Source organism: Pristiophorus japonicus, chromosome 8 (assembly GCF_044704955.1).
Source record: "Pristiophorus japonicus isolate sPriJap1 chromosome 8, sPriJap1.hap1, whole genome shotgun sequence".
NCBI classification, from domain to species: Eukaryota; Metazoa; Chordata; class Chondrichthyes; family Pristiophoridae; genus Pristiophorus; species Pristiophorus japonicus.
The window spans coordinates 323483-336805 of record NC_091984.1 but is presented as its reverse complement, the minus strand read 5'-3'; the positions used below and the strand labels follow the sequence as shown (position 1 = coordinate 336805).

General features: G+C 52.0%; 1 long non-coding RNA gene across 1 annotated transcript in view; it reads right to left on the bottom strand.

Annotated features, from left to right (window-relative positions):
• Positions 1–677: 677 nt before the first annotated feature.
• The window catches only part of LOC139267990 (uncharacterized), a 22481-nt gene continuing 9835 nt past the window's right edge, over positions 678–13323 (bottom strand). The window contains exons 2-3 of the long non-coding RNA XR_011593954.1: positions 5853–5915; positions 678–1607 (exon numbers count right to left, since the gene is read on the bottom strand). This is a non-coding gene — a long non-coding RNA (uncharacterized lncRNA). The remainder of the gene's footprint in view (positions 1608–5852; positions 5916–13323) is intronic.

Below are 13323 nucleotides of genomic sequence, written 5' to 3'. Positions count from 1 at the left end.
CTGAACTCACTGATTTCAGCAGGTGATTTCTTCAGCAGTGCTGCTAAAAGCACTCCCTCACACACAGAAATATCAATAAAATTAAAATACAAGCCTTTGCAGGGGTCCAAGAACAAATCTTCACGTTTTCTGCAGCACTTTCTAAAATGGCCACGTGCCAATGTTTTTTTCACACTGCGCGCACGCGAACGCTCCAACGCGCATGCGCAGGGTTGCCGGCAGGAAAAAAACTAATTTAAATGGTACCCGCCCCCTCCCATTTACAAAATCGGCGTGAGTGGTAGGCTCCGCCCCCCCTGGGCGCCGCGCCAAGCAGCCATGGAGCTGCAGGGCACTCCAGAATCGCAAGTTTTTTTTCCGGCGTGAAAAACGGGCGCCCAGCTCGGAGGGGCGCCCGTTTTTTATCGTGTGGAAACTTGGGCCCCATGTGTTGAATCATTGTATGATTCTGTAATACAGCACTTAACTGCCAGATACTTTAAACTGTTTCCAAAACCAAAATAATAAATGTGTTCAAATTCTTCGTTCTTTAAGTAAGTCTTTTGATTTTTTTACATGCAGCATTTCTGACAGCGATTTTTGTTATGCAAGAGATGCTAAATGTGTACACAGTGCATTCTCTTACAAAAAACGTTCCATATTACTTAGCAAATCAATCAATCGGGTAAACAGCTTGATTCAGTTTGTGGTCTAGTAAGGAAAGAGTTTCTACTTAACCCCAGTTAATTTAAAAATAACCACTATGCTATTATGTAATTACAGTTGTAAAGTTAAAACCATACAACAGATTTTTTTAACTGCTGTGACACAGGAGGGAGCTAGCTTCCATCACAATAAGTACTTCATCAATGGTGCTGCTATGAATGAGATCTAAGGCTTGCTGTCGACTTGGACCAACATGTCCAATCATGGTGACGGAGCAAAGAGCAGAGCAAATATATACAACAACTTGCATTTATATAGCGCCTGTACTGGAGAAAAACGTCCCGAGGTGCCTCAGAGCAGCGGCATCAAACAATGTTTGACACCGTGGCACCTCAGAGATTAGGGGCACAACTTGTTGAAGGTCCCCGCCCGCCCAAAGGACCGCCGATGTCCCTGACCGTTCATTGGGCGGGATTTTCATCACCCAGGTCTCTCGAAGGTCAGTGGGTGGCAAATCTGCGACGCACACCGCCAATCTGGGCGGCAGCGGGCGGGAGATCACATTCTCGGCGGCAGAGGCGCTTGCTGCCCAAGTGCCACCGAGGATGGAGGGTCGAAGATGTCAAAATAAAAAGCATCAAAACCAAAAAAAAAAAATCGGACGACTTTCAGGGAATCCCATCTAGGTAAAGAAATAATTTCCACAAACTTCACAAACCTTTTTTTACAGCATCTTCACACTTACCACTGAGGACAGAGCTTCCTGCACGCAGCGGTCCACCACCGCCTCCAGCTGACTCCCGCCCGCACCAATCTGGCAGCTCAGCGGGCGGGAGTGTACTCATCGGCCGTCCGCTAACGTTGTCAGGCGCTTCCCGGCAGCTCTCCCCTCCCGCCCGCTCCAGGCCACGACGAGAGGAATGTCAGCGGCAGTGGGCGGTACGTTCTCCGATTCCGGCCCCCTGAGCATAGGTGACCAAAAGCTCGGTCAAGGAGGTAAATTTTAAGGAAGGAGGAGTGTTAGTGGGGCAGAAAGGTTTAGGGAGGGAATTCAAGAGCCTAAGGCCCAGGAAGCTGCTAATGGTGATGCGATTAAAATCAGGAGTCTGCAAGAGGCCAGAATTGGAGGAACGCAGAGATCCCAAAGGATTGTAGAGCTGGAGACGATTGCATTGATAGGGAGGGGTGAGCCCAAGGAGGCATTTGAAAACAAGGATGAGAGTTTTAAAATCGAGATGTTGCTGGACTGGGAGCCAATGAAGGTCACTAGGCACAGGACAGGTGAACAGGACTTGGTGCAAGTTAGGGTAGGGGCAGCAGGTTTTGGATGAGTTCAAGTTTATGGAGGGTGCAAGATAAGAGACCAGCCAGAAGAGCATTAGAACGGGTAGACAACAAGTGGAGACAATTATGTTTTATGGTGCCCTGGTCAGAGCACATCTTGAGCAGTATATACACCTCTGGTAACATTGTCCACTTTGGTAAAAAAACAGAAAAGCTGCATATTTGCTGGTGTTCAGCGGGATTTGGGTGTCCTTGGACACAAGTTACAAAAAGTTAACATACAAGTATTAGGAAGGCAAATGGTATGTTAGTCTTTATTGCAAGGGGGTTGGAGTACATAACAATATAATAAATAGGAGCAGGAGTAGGCCATTTGGCCCCTCGAGCCTGCTCCGCCATTCAAATGGCATGTTGGCCTTCATAGCAAGAGGAATTGAGTATAGGAGCAGGGAGGTCTTGCTGCAGTTGTACAGGAACTTGGTGAGGCCACACCTTGAATATTGTGTACAGTTTTGGTCTCCTAATCTGAGGAAGGACATTCTTGCTCTTGAGGGAGTGCAGCGAAGGTTCACCAGACTGATTCCCGAGATGGCAGGACTGACATATGAGGAAAGATTGGATCGACTCGGCTTATAGTCACTGGAATTTAAAGGAGAGAGGATCTCATCGAAACATATAAAATTCTGACGGGTTTAGACAGGTTAGATACAGGAAGAATGTTCCCGATGTTGAGGAAGTCCAGAACCAGGGATCACAGTCTAAGGCTAAGGGGTAAGCCATTTAGGACCCAGATGAGGAGAAACTTCTTCACTCATTATGAACCTGTGGAATTCTCTACCACAGAAAGTTGTTGAGGCCAGTTCGTTAGATATATTCAAAAGGGAGTTAGATGAAATATCTCCTTAAATGTTTGCCACTGCTTTTCTCCCTTTTTTTGTCCCCTTTTCTCCTATTATCTCTTTCCCATAGGTTGGAAACCACATCAATATTGTAACATCAAAGTGGGTGGCGCAGGATGCTGGGATAGGGACAGGGTTCAACTCTTATTTTGAATACCTGCTGAAAGGAGCCATCTTATTGCAGGATGAGAGGCTGATGTCTTCTTTCCTTGGTAAAAATTGTGCTCTAATTAAATCTCTCTCTGTGTCGCGATTGCCTCTGCAGCTTCTGACCTTCGGTACAAAATATTTGGCGGTGGGAGGGGGCTGGGGTAAAATGTACATCTTGTGTTATAACTGTCTTGTGGCGAGGCAAAGTAAAAGACAGCTTTACTCTTTATCTAACCAATACTTGTACCCTGTAATGTATGCACCTGGAGCCGTTACATTTTGAGTGGCTTAGCCTGTCACGTGATGTTCACAAGACTCAATAAAACCCCAGTCAGTTGAGTCTAGGTCATCCACAATGAGGCATGGAGTTGTGAGCCTAGTGGATGAACATAAGAACATAAGAAATAGGAGCAGGAGTAGGCCATACGGCCCCTCGAGCCTGCTCTACCATTTAATACGATCATGGCTGATCTGATCATGGACTCAGCTCCACTTCCCCGCCCGCTCCTCATAACCCCTTATCCCCTTATCGTTTAAGAAACTGTCTATTTCTGTCTTAAATTTATTCAATGTCCCAGCTTCCACAGCTCTCTGAGGCAGCGAATTCCACAGATTCACAACCCTCTGAGAGAAGAAATTTCTCCTCATCTCAGTTTCAAATGGGCAACCCCTTATTCTAAGTTCATGCCCTCTAGTTCTAGTCTCCCCCATCAGTGGAAACATCCTCTCTGCATTCACCTTGTCAAGCCCCCTCATAATCTTATATGTTTCGATAAGATCACCTCTCATTCTTCTGAATTCCAGTGAGTCAGAGGCCCAACCTACCCAACCTTTCCTCATAAGACAACCCCTTCATCCCCAGAATCAATCTAGTTAACTTCCTCTGAACTGCCTCCAAAGCAAGTATATCCTTTCGTAAATATGGAAACTAAAACTGCACGCAGCATTCCAGGTGTGGCCTCACCAATACCCTGTATAACTGTAGCAAGACTTCCCTGCTTTTATACTCCATCCCCTTTGCAATAAAGGCCGAGATACCATTGGCCTTCCTGATCACTTGCTGTACCTGCATACTATCCTTTTGTTTTTCTTGCACAAGTACCCCAGGTCCCGCTGTACTGCAGCACTTTGCAATCTTTCTCCATTTAAATAATAACTTGCTCTTTGATTTTTTTTCTGCCAAAGTTAACTGGTAATGTGTTGTGTGATTTCTTAAACCTTTGTTAATAAACCAACTAGTTCTTAATAGCAATGTGTTGCTATGAATGCTTAAGCAAAGAACCCATGAAGAAAATATATGACATACCCGACCTGGCAGTGCTTGATCAGACAGTGGGAAGTGCTTTACTCTGTATTTTATTTGCACTATCTGACTTGATCACTTAGATTATTGGTTCACACACGATTTAGATCCATAGCAAAAGCAGGAAAGAGGGCATCTTGGATATAACGACAGCTTGGATTAGTTTTGTTAAGAAGATGAACTATGATTGAAAGTATTTAGTTCTGTGGACTGAAAGAGTGGCCCGGAATTTGCTGGATTTTATTTATGCAGAAGTTATGCTGAAATTTACATTGTTTTTTGTGCCGAATTGGAAACTTGCGACAAAATTTCCTGCTGATCTCATTTGCACCGGCGTAAAAGAATTGCAAATGCAGTCCCACCAACAGGAGTAATCGTGAGGAGGTGGAAGGGGATGCTATTGTCTGCCATGGTGCCTGACTCTCCAAGCCTATTGCCTCCGCTGCTCCTCGCCCATTTGGTATGTAGAACAAGGGTATCCCCATGGTGAAGGCCATTTCAGCTGCATAGTCCTTCTGAACATCTGATGACGAACATTTTTGGGTACACTTTGGTTAAGGATAATGCTGTCCGTTTCAGTCAGCAAAATTCACACAAAAAAGTGTGATGAAAATTTCAACAAACTCCAGAAGTCGCTTACACTAATGTCGGGTGACTTTGGGCCTAAATTTGTGGGTGTGGTTCTACGCCAACGCATTCTTCGCGGAAATTCCAGAAAATGTGGGTGAGCGGGTCTTGAGACAGGGCTCTGTGAACAGCAGCGGGTTATGGGAACGAAGCAACTATCTCAGAGGCGACGTAAATGATCGAGGGAATTCACGCATTTCAATGTTTCAGTGTCAATCAATTAAAGGAGAATTTCCTTGGGGGACAATCTGGCCCATTCTGCTCTTGCACCATAGTTATGACCAATGTTCCCTTTAAGCTGCGCAGCCACACAGCGTGAGCCTGGAGCAGCCGAGGGAGATTTATAAAGATATATTCTTTTGGACATCACTAAGCACACTACACACAAGATGGCTCTAGAGAAAACTTGTCACATGACCCTTGATTGTATTTACATCAGCAGTTGCATTACCACAGTAGTCCACTAGCAGGAGCAGTAGTCCACTAGGGGGCAGCTCTATATTACACTCCCACTCCTAATTCTTATGTTCTTATGGTGTTGAAGACAAGGAAAATGTTTAAGTTCAGTGAGAATGTAGGGAGGAGTCATGGGATGGAGTTATAATGAAAGATTGGGATAATTGTGTATTCAGTCTGAAAAGGAGATGGCCTTTTTTTGAACTATGAGATAGTACAAGATAGAAAATATAAATGTGGAACGCAGCCTCAAATTAAAACATGATAGCAGAGCAAGGGGCAGAATTTCACACTAGTAGTGAGAGGACTGATGCCAGAAAGTGATCAGCATGTGGAATGGTAGGGCAGTAAGAACAAAATTCCTAAAATTATTGAAGAATGTGTGATGAGAGCAGTGGGATCTTTGTGGATGGATGAAATGGCCACATTCATCCAACCCGAACTTGTGATCTTGTCAAGACCCGATGCGTATTGTTCAAATCACTCACCACAGTTTAGCTTCCTTGTGTAAATTCTCAGTGGCACAGCTCGGCTCACTAAGGCAAAGTCGACTTTAGAGGAGAGAAATAAAACAGCATCAGTTCTATGTCGCTATAGCAAATTTTGATCACATAGTAGTTTGACAGAAGCCATGAATTCAAACCTCCCTACTTGGAACAATAGGCAAGTATCTTGTTGATAGTTCTTATTCAAGGACACCCTCCAAGCCTCCCTGATAAAGTGCAACATCCCCACCAACACCTGGGAGTCCCCGGCCAAAGACCGCCCTAAGTGGAGGAAAAGCATCCGGGAGGGCACTGAGCACCTCGATGATAACCTGATTATGCTATACTGAAATCTGAGTTCGTGACAAGTGACGTTGAACTGTTACAAAGCAAGGAAGTAATATATTCATCAAGTATAAATGCGTGAAGGGACAAATTGATTATGTCAGCCAGTGATTCAGTTGGTAGAACGCTCGCCTCTGAGTCAGAAGTTCAAGTCCCACTCCAGAGACTTCAACACAAAAACACTGCAGTGCAGTACTGAGGGAGTGCTGCAATTTCAGAAGTGCCTTCTTTCATAGGAGACATTAAACCGAGGCCCCATCTGCCCTCTCAGGTAAACGCAAAAGATCCCATGGCACTATTTCTCAGAAGAGCAGGAAAGTTCTCCCTGGTGTCCTGGCCAATATTTATCCTTCAATCAACATCATTAAACACAGATTATCTGGTCATTATCACATTGCTGTTTGTGGGAGCTTGCTGTGCACATATAGGCTGCCGCGTTTCCTACATTACAACAGTGACTATACTTCAAAAACAGGACTTCATTGGCTGTAAAGTGCTTTGGGATTTCTGGTGGTTGTGAAAAGCGCTATATGAATATAAGTCTTTTTATTTCCTGAGGTCAATTACATCACAAACCAACCCCCAAGTGATTGTCTATAGAATAAACAGTGCCTGCAGAGTAATGTATAGAATAAACAGTGCACGCTGAGTAATCTATAGAATAAACATTGTACGCTGAGTAATCTATAGAATAAATAGTGTATGCTGAGTAATCTATAGAATACACAGTGCACGCTGAGTAATCCATAGAATAAACAGCGCATGCTGAGTAATCTATAGAATACACAGTGTACGCTGAGTAATCCATAGAATAAACAGTGTACGCTGAATAATCTATAGAATAAACAGTGCACGCTGAGTAATCTATAGAATAAACAGTGCATGCTGAGTAATCTATAGAATAAACAGTGTACGCTGAGTAATCCATAGAATAAACAGTGCACGCTGAGTAATCTATAGAATAAACAGTGTACGCTGAGTAATCCATAGAATTAACAGTGCACGCTGAGTAATCCATAGAATAAACAGTGTACGCTGAGTAATCCATAGAATAAACAGTGCACGCTGAGTAATCTATAGAATAAACAGTGTACGCTGAGTAATCCATAGAATAAACAGTGCACGCTGAGTAATCTATAGAATAAGCAGTGTACGCTGAGTAATCCATAGAATAAACAGTGCACGCTGAGTAATCTATAGAATAAACAGTGTACGCTGAGTAATCCATAGAATAAACAGTGCACGCTGAGTAATCTATAGAATAAACAGTGTACGCTGAGTAATCCATAGAATAAACAGTGTATGCTGAGTAATCCATAGAATAAACAGTGTACGCTGAGTAATCCATAGAATAAACAGTGCACGCTGAGTAATCTATAGAATAAACAGTGTACGCTGAGTAATCCATAGAATAAACAGTGTATGCTGAGTAATCCATAGAATAAACAGTGTACGCTGAGTAATCCATAGAATAAACAGTGTACGCTGAGTAATCCATAGAATAAACAGTGTACGCTGAGTAATCCATAGAATAAACAGTGCATGCTGAGTAATCTATAGAATAAACAGTGTACGCTGAGTAATCCATAGAATAAACAGTGCACGCTGAGTAATCTATAGAATAAACAGTGTACGCTGAGTAATCCATAGAATAAACAGTGTATGCTGAGTAATCCATAGAATAAACAGTGTACGCTGAGTAATCCATAGAATAAACAGTGTATGCTGAGTAATCCATAGAATAAACAGTGTACGCTGAGTAATCCATAGAATAAACAGTGCATGCATGGCAGTCAACGTGATAGCTATAAGGCATGATTTGCGATTGGTACGGGAATGTAGATATGCAAACGCAGTGGGGTGCCCGTGGCTGGCGGAGAGGTGCACAGACATCACGGCCCCCCCGACCTGCAAGAGAACACCTCTGCAGTTGGCCATAAAAGAGCTGGAGCATACCACTACAACTACTTTAGTTGAAGACAATAAACAAGTGCCACCTGATTAAAGGGGGGGGGGGGGTGGGCACACTCTAGAAACGTTCATTCCAGTGCCCCCTTGTTTTTTTTTGAGGGGATTAAAACCACAAATTATACAAGTGCCCCCTGGCTAAAAGGCGGGGGGGTGGAGGGGGGCACTGAACCCGACACAATAAACAAATTAAACTTTGGCAGCAACTTAAATCAAATCAAAATGTGGTTGCCGGGGATGATGATGCACTCCAGTCCCTCCGGCAACCACCTCTCGCGGAAGGCCGAGTACACCACTACAATTCCAGTGCGAGCTGACACAAATGGGTGACGTCATCAGGCCCCAGGTTGCCGTTGGGAGCATCGGTGGGGCTGTGGTAAAGCAGAGGAGCGGGAAGGTCGTGGCGGAGGAGCGGCGAGTGATCGAGCATTGAGGGTTCGTGGCTGAGATTCAGTGGGCGATCGTCACGGAGGTTTGGCGAATGTTTCGTGCGGAGGTGTGGCAGGAGATCGTGGCGGAGGAGCGGCGAGTGTTTGTGGCGGAGGAGCGGCGAGTGTTTGAGGGGGAGGAGCGGCGAGTGTTTGTGGCGGAGGAGCGGCGAGTGTTTGTGGCGGAGGAGCGGCGAGTGTTTGAGGCGGAGGAGCGGCGAGTGTTTGAGGCGGAGGAGCGGCGAGTGTTTGAGGCGGAGAAGCGGCGAATGTTTGCGGCGGAGGAGCGGCGAGTGTTTGTGGCGGAGGAGCGGCGAGTGTTTGAGGCGGAGGAGCGGCGAGTGTTTGAGGCGGAGGAGCGGCGAGTGTTTGAGGCGGAGGAGCGGCGAGTGTTTGAGGCGGAGGAGCGGCGAGTGTTTGAGGCGGAGGAGCGGCGAGTGTTTGAGGCGGAGGAGCGGCGAGTGTTTGAGGCGGAGGAGCGGCGAGTGTTTGTGGCGGAGGAGCGACAGTGGTTGAGGCGGAGGAGCGGCGAGTGTTTGAGGCGGAGGAGCGGCGAGTGTTTGTGGCGGAGGAGCGGCGAGTGTTTGAGGCGGAGGAGCGGCGAGTGTTTGAGGCGGAGGAGCGGCGAGTGTTTGAGGCGGAGGAGCGGCGAGTGTTTGAGGCGGAGGAGCGGCGAGTGTTTGTGGCAGAGGAGCGGCGAGTGTTTGAGGCGGAGGAGCGGCGAGTGTTTGTGGCGGAGGAGCGGCGAGTGTTTGAGGCGGAGGAGCGGCGAGTGTTTGTGGCAGAGGAGCGGCGAGTGTTTGAGGCGGAGCAGCGGCGAGTGTTTGAGGCGGAGGAGCGGCGAGTGTTTGAGGCGGAGGAGCGGCGAGTGTTTGAGGCGGAGGAGCGGCGAGTGTTTGTGGCGGAGGAGCGGCGAGTGTTTGAGGCAGAGGAGCGGCGAGTGTTTGTGGAGGAGGAGCGGCGAGTGTTTGTGGCGGAGGAGCGGCGAGTGTTTGAGGCGGAGGAGCGGCGAGTGTTTGAGGCGGAGGAGCGGCGAGTGTTTGTGGCGGAGGAGCGGCGAGTGTTTGAGGCGGAGGAGCGGCGAGTGTTTGTGGCGGAGGAGCGGCGAGTGTTTGTGGCGGAGGAGCGGCGAGTGTTTGAGGCGGAGGAGCGGCGAGTGTTTGAGGCGGAGGAGCGGCGAGTGTTTGAGGCGGAGGAGCGGCAAGTGTTTGAGGCGGAGCAGCGGCGAGTGTTTGAGGCGGAGGAGCGGCGAGTGTTTGAGGCGGAGGAGCGGCGAGTGTTTGCGGAGGAGCAGCGAGTGTTTGAGGAGGAGGAGCGGCGAGTGTTTGTGGCGGAGGAGCGGCGAGTGTTTGAGGCGGAGGAGCGGCGAGAGTTTGAGGCGGAGGAGTGGCGAGTGTTTGAGGCGGAGGAGCGGGGAGTGTTTGAGGCGGAGGAGCGGCGAGTGTTTGAGGCGGAGGAGCGGCGAGTGTTTGAGGGGGAGGAGCGGCGAGTGTTTGTGGCGGAGGAGCGGCGAGTGTTTGAGGCGGAGGAGCGGCGAGTGTTTGCGGAGGAGCGGCGAGTGTTTGAGGCGGAGGAGCGGGGAGTGTTTGAGGCGGAGGAGCGGCGAGTGTTTGCGGAGGAGCGGCGAGTGTTTGAGGCGGAGGAGCGGCGAGTGTTTGAGGCGGAGGAGCGGCGAGTGTTTGCGGCGGAGGAGCGGCGAGTGTTTGAGGCGGAGGAGCGGCGAGAGTTTGCGGCGGAGGAGCGGCGAGTGTTTGAGGCGGAGGAGCGGCGAGTGTTTGAGGCGGAGGAGCGGCGAGTGTTTGAGGCGGAGGAGCGGCGAGTGTTTGAGGCGGAGGAGCGGCGAGTGTTTGAGGCGGAGGAGCGGCGAGTGTTTGAGGCGGAGGAGCGGCGAGTGTTTGTGGCGGAGGAGCGGCGAGTGTTTGAGGGGGAGGAGCGGCGAGTGTTTGCGGCGGAGGAGCGGGGAGTGTTTGTGGCGGAGGAGCGGCGAGTGTTTGAGGCGGAGGAGCGGCGAGTGTTTGAGGCGGATGAGCGGCGAGTGTTTGAGGCGGAGGAGCGGCGAGTGTTTGAGGCGGAGGAGCGGCGAGTGTTTGAGGCGGAGGAGCGGCGAGTGTTTGAGGCGGAGGAGCGGCGAGTGTTTGAGGCGGAGGAGCGGCGAGTGTTTGAGGCGGAGGAGCGGTGAGTGTTTGCGGCGGAGGAGCATCGAGTGTTTGAGGCGGAGGAGCGGGGAGTGTTTGTGGCGGAGGAGCGGCGAGTGTTTGAGGCGGAGGAGCGGCGAGTGTTTGCGGCGGAGGAGCGGCGAGTGTTTGAGGCGGAGGAGCGGCGAGTGTTTGAGGCGGAGGAGCGGCGAGTGTTTGAGGCGGAGCGGCGAGTGTTTGAGGCGGAGGAGAGGCGAGTGTTTGCGGAGGAGCGGCGAGTGTTTGAGGCGGAGGAGCGGCGAGTGTTTGAGGCGGAGGAGCGGCGAGTGTTTGAGGCGGAGGAGCGGCGAGTGTTTGTGGCGGAGCAGCGGCGAGTGTTTGAGGCGGAGGAGCGGCGAGTGTTTGAGGCGGAGGTGCGGGGAGTGTTTGAGGCGGAGGAGCGGCGAGTGTTTGAGGCGGAGGAGCGGCGAGTGTTTGCGGAGGAGCGGCGAGTGTTTGAGGCGGAGGAGCGGCGAGTGTTTGAGGCGGAGGAGCGGCGAGTGTTTGAGGCGGAGGAGCGGCGAGTGTTTGAGGCGGAGGAGCGGCGAGTGTTTGCGGAGGAGCGGCGAGTGTTTGAGGCGGAGGAGCGGCGAGTGTTTGTGGCGGAGGAGCGGCGAGTGTTTGAGGCGGAGGAGGGGCGAGTGTTTGAGGCGGAGGAGCGGCGAGTGTTTGCGGAGGAGCGGCGAGTGTTTGTGGCGGAGGAGCGGAGAGTGTTTGAGGCGGAGGAGCGGCGAGTGTTTGAGGCGGAGGAGCGGCGAGTGTTTGAGGCGGAGGAGCGGGGAGTGTTTGAGGCGGAGGAGCGGCGAGTGTTTGAGGCGGAGGAGCGGCGAGTGTTTGAGGCGGAGGAGCGGCGAGTGTTTGAGGCGGAGGAGCGGCGAGTGTTTGTGGCGGAGGAGCGGCGAGTGTTTGTGGCGGAGGAGCGGCGAGTGTTTGAGGCGGAGGAGCGGCGAGTGTTTGAGGCGGAGGAGCGGCGAGTGTTTGAGGCGGAGGAGCGGCGAGTGTTTGAGGCGGAGGAGCGGCGAGTGTTTGCGGAGGAGCGGCGAGTGTTTGAGGCGGAGGAGCGGCGAGTGTTTGAGGCGGAGGAGCGGCGAGTGTTTGAGGTGGAGGAGCGGCGAGTGTTTGCGGAGGAGCGGCGAGTGTTTGAGGCGGAGGAGCGGCGAGTGTTTGTGGCGGAGGAGCGGCGAGTGTTTGTGGCGGAGGAGCGGCGAGTGTTTGTGGCGGAGGAGCGGCGAGTGTTTGAGGCGGAGGAGCGGCGAGTGTTTGAGGCGGAGGAGCGGCGAGTGTTTGAGGCGGAGGAGCGGCGAGTGTTTGTGGCGGAGGAGCGGCGAGTGTTTGAGGAGGAGGAGCGGCGAGTGTTTGAGGCGGAGGAGCGGAGAGTGTTTGAGGCGGAGGAGCGGCGAGTGTTTGAGGCGAAGGAGCGGCGAGTGTTTGAGGCGGAGGAGCGGCGAGTGTTTGAGGCGGAGGAGCGGCGAGTGTTTGCGGCGGAGGAGCGGGGAGTGTTTGTGGCGGAGGAGCGGCGAGTGTTTGAGGGGGAGGAGCGGCGAGTGTTTGAGGCGGAGGAGCGGCGAGTGTTTGTGGCGGAGGAGCGGCGAGTGTTTGAGGCGGAGGAGCGGCGAGTGTTTGAGGGGGAGGAGCGGCGAGTGTTTGAGGCGGAGGAGCGGCGAGTGTTTGAGGCGGAGGAGCGGCGAGTGTTTGAGGCGGAGGAGCGGCGAGTGTTTGAGGCGGAGGAGCGGCGAGTGTTTGTGGCGGAGGAGCGGCGAGTGTTTGAGGCGGAGGAGCGGCGAGTGTTTGAGGCGGAGGAGCGGCGAGTGTTTGAGGGGGAGGAGCGGCGAGTGTTTGAGGCGGAGGAGCGGCGAGTGTTTGAGGCGGAGGAGCGGCGAGTGTTTGAGGGGGAGGAGCGGCGAGTGTTTGAGGGGGAGGAGCGGCGAGTGTTTGAGGCGGAGGAGCGGCGAGTGTTTGAGGCGGAGGAGCTGCGAGTGTTTGCGGAGGAGCGGCGAGTGTTTGTGGCGGAGGAGCGGCGAGTGTTTGAGGCGGAGGAGCGGGGAGTGTTTGAGGGGGAGGAGCGGCGAGTGTTTGAGGCGGAGGAGCGGCGAGTGTTTGAGGCGGAGGAGCGGCGAGTGTTTGAGGCGGAGGAGCGGCGAGTGTTTGAGGCGGAGGAGCGGCGAGTGTTTGAGGCGGAGGAGCGGCGAGTGTTTGAGGCGGAGGAGCGGCGAGTGTTTGTGGCGGAGGAGCGGCGAGTGTTTGAGGCGGAGGAGCGGCGAGTGTTTGAGGCGGAGGAGCGGCGAGTGTTTGTGGCGGAGGAGCGGCGAGTGTTTGTGGCGGAGGAGCGGCGAGTGTTTGAGGCGGAGGAGCGGCGAGTGTTTGAGGCGGAGGAGCGGCGAGTGTTTGAGGCGGAGGAGCGGCGAGTGTTTGAGGCGGAGGAGCGGCGAGTGTTTGCGGAGGAGCGGCGAGTGTTTGAGGCGGAGGAGCGGCGAGTGTTTGTGGCGGAGGAGCGGCGAGTGTTTGAGGCGGAGGAGCGGCGAGTGTTTGTGGAGGAGGAGCGGCGAGTGTTTGTGGCGG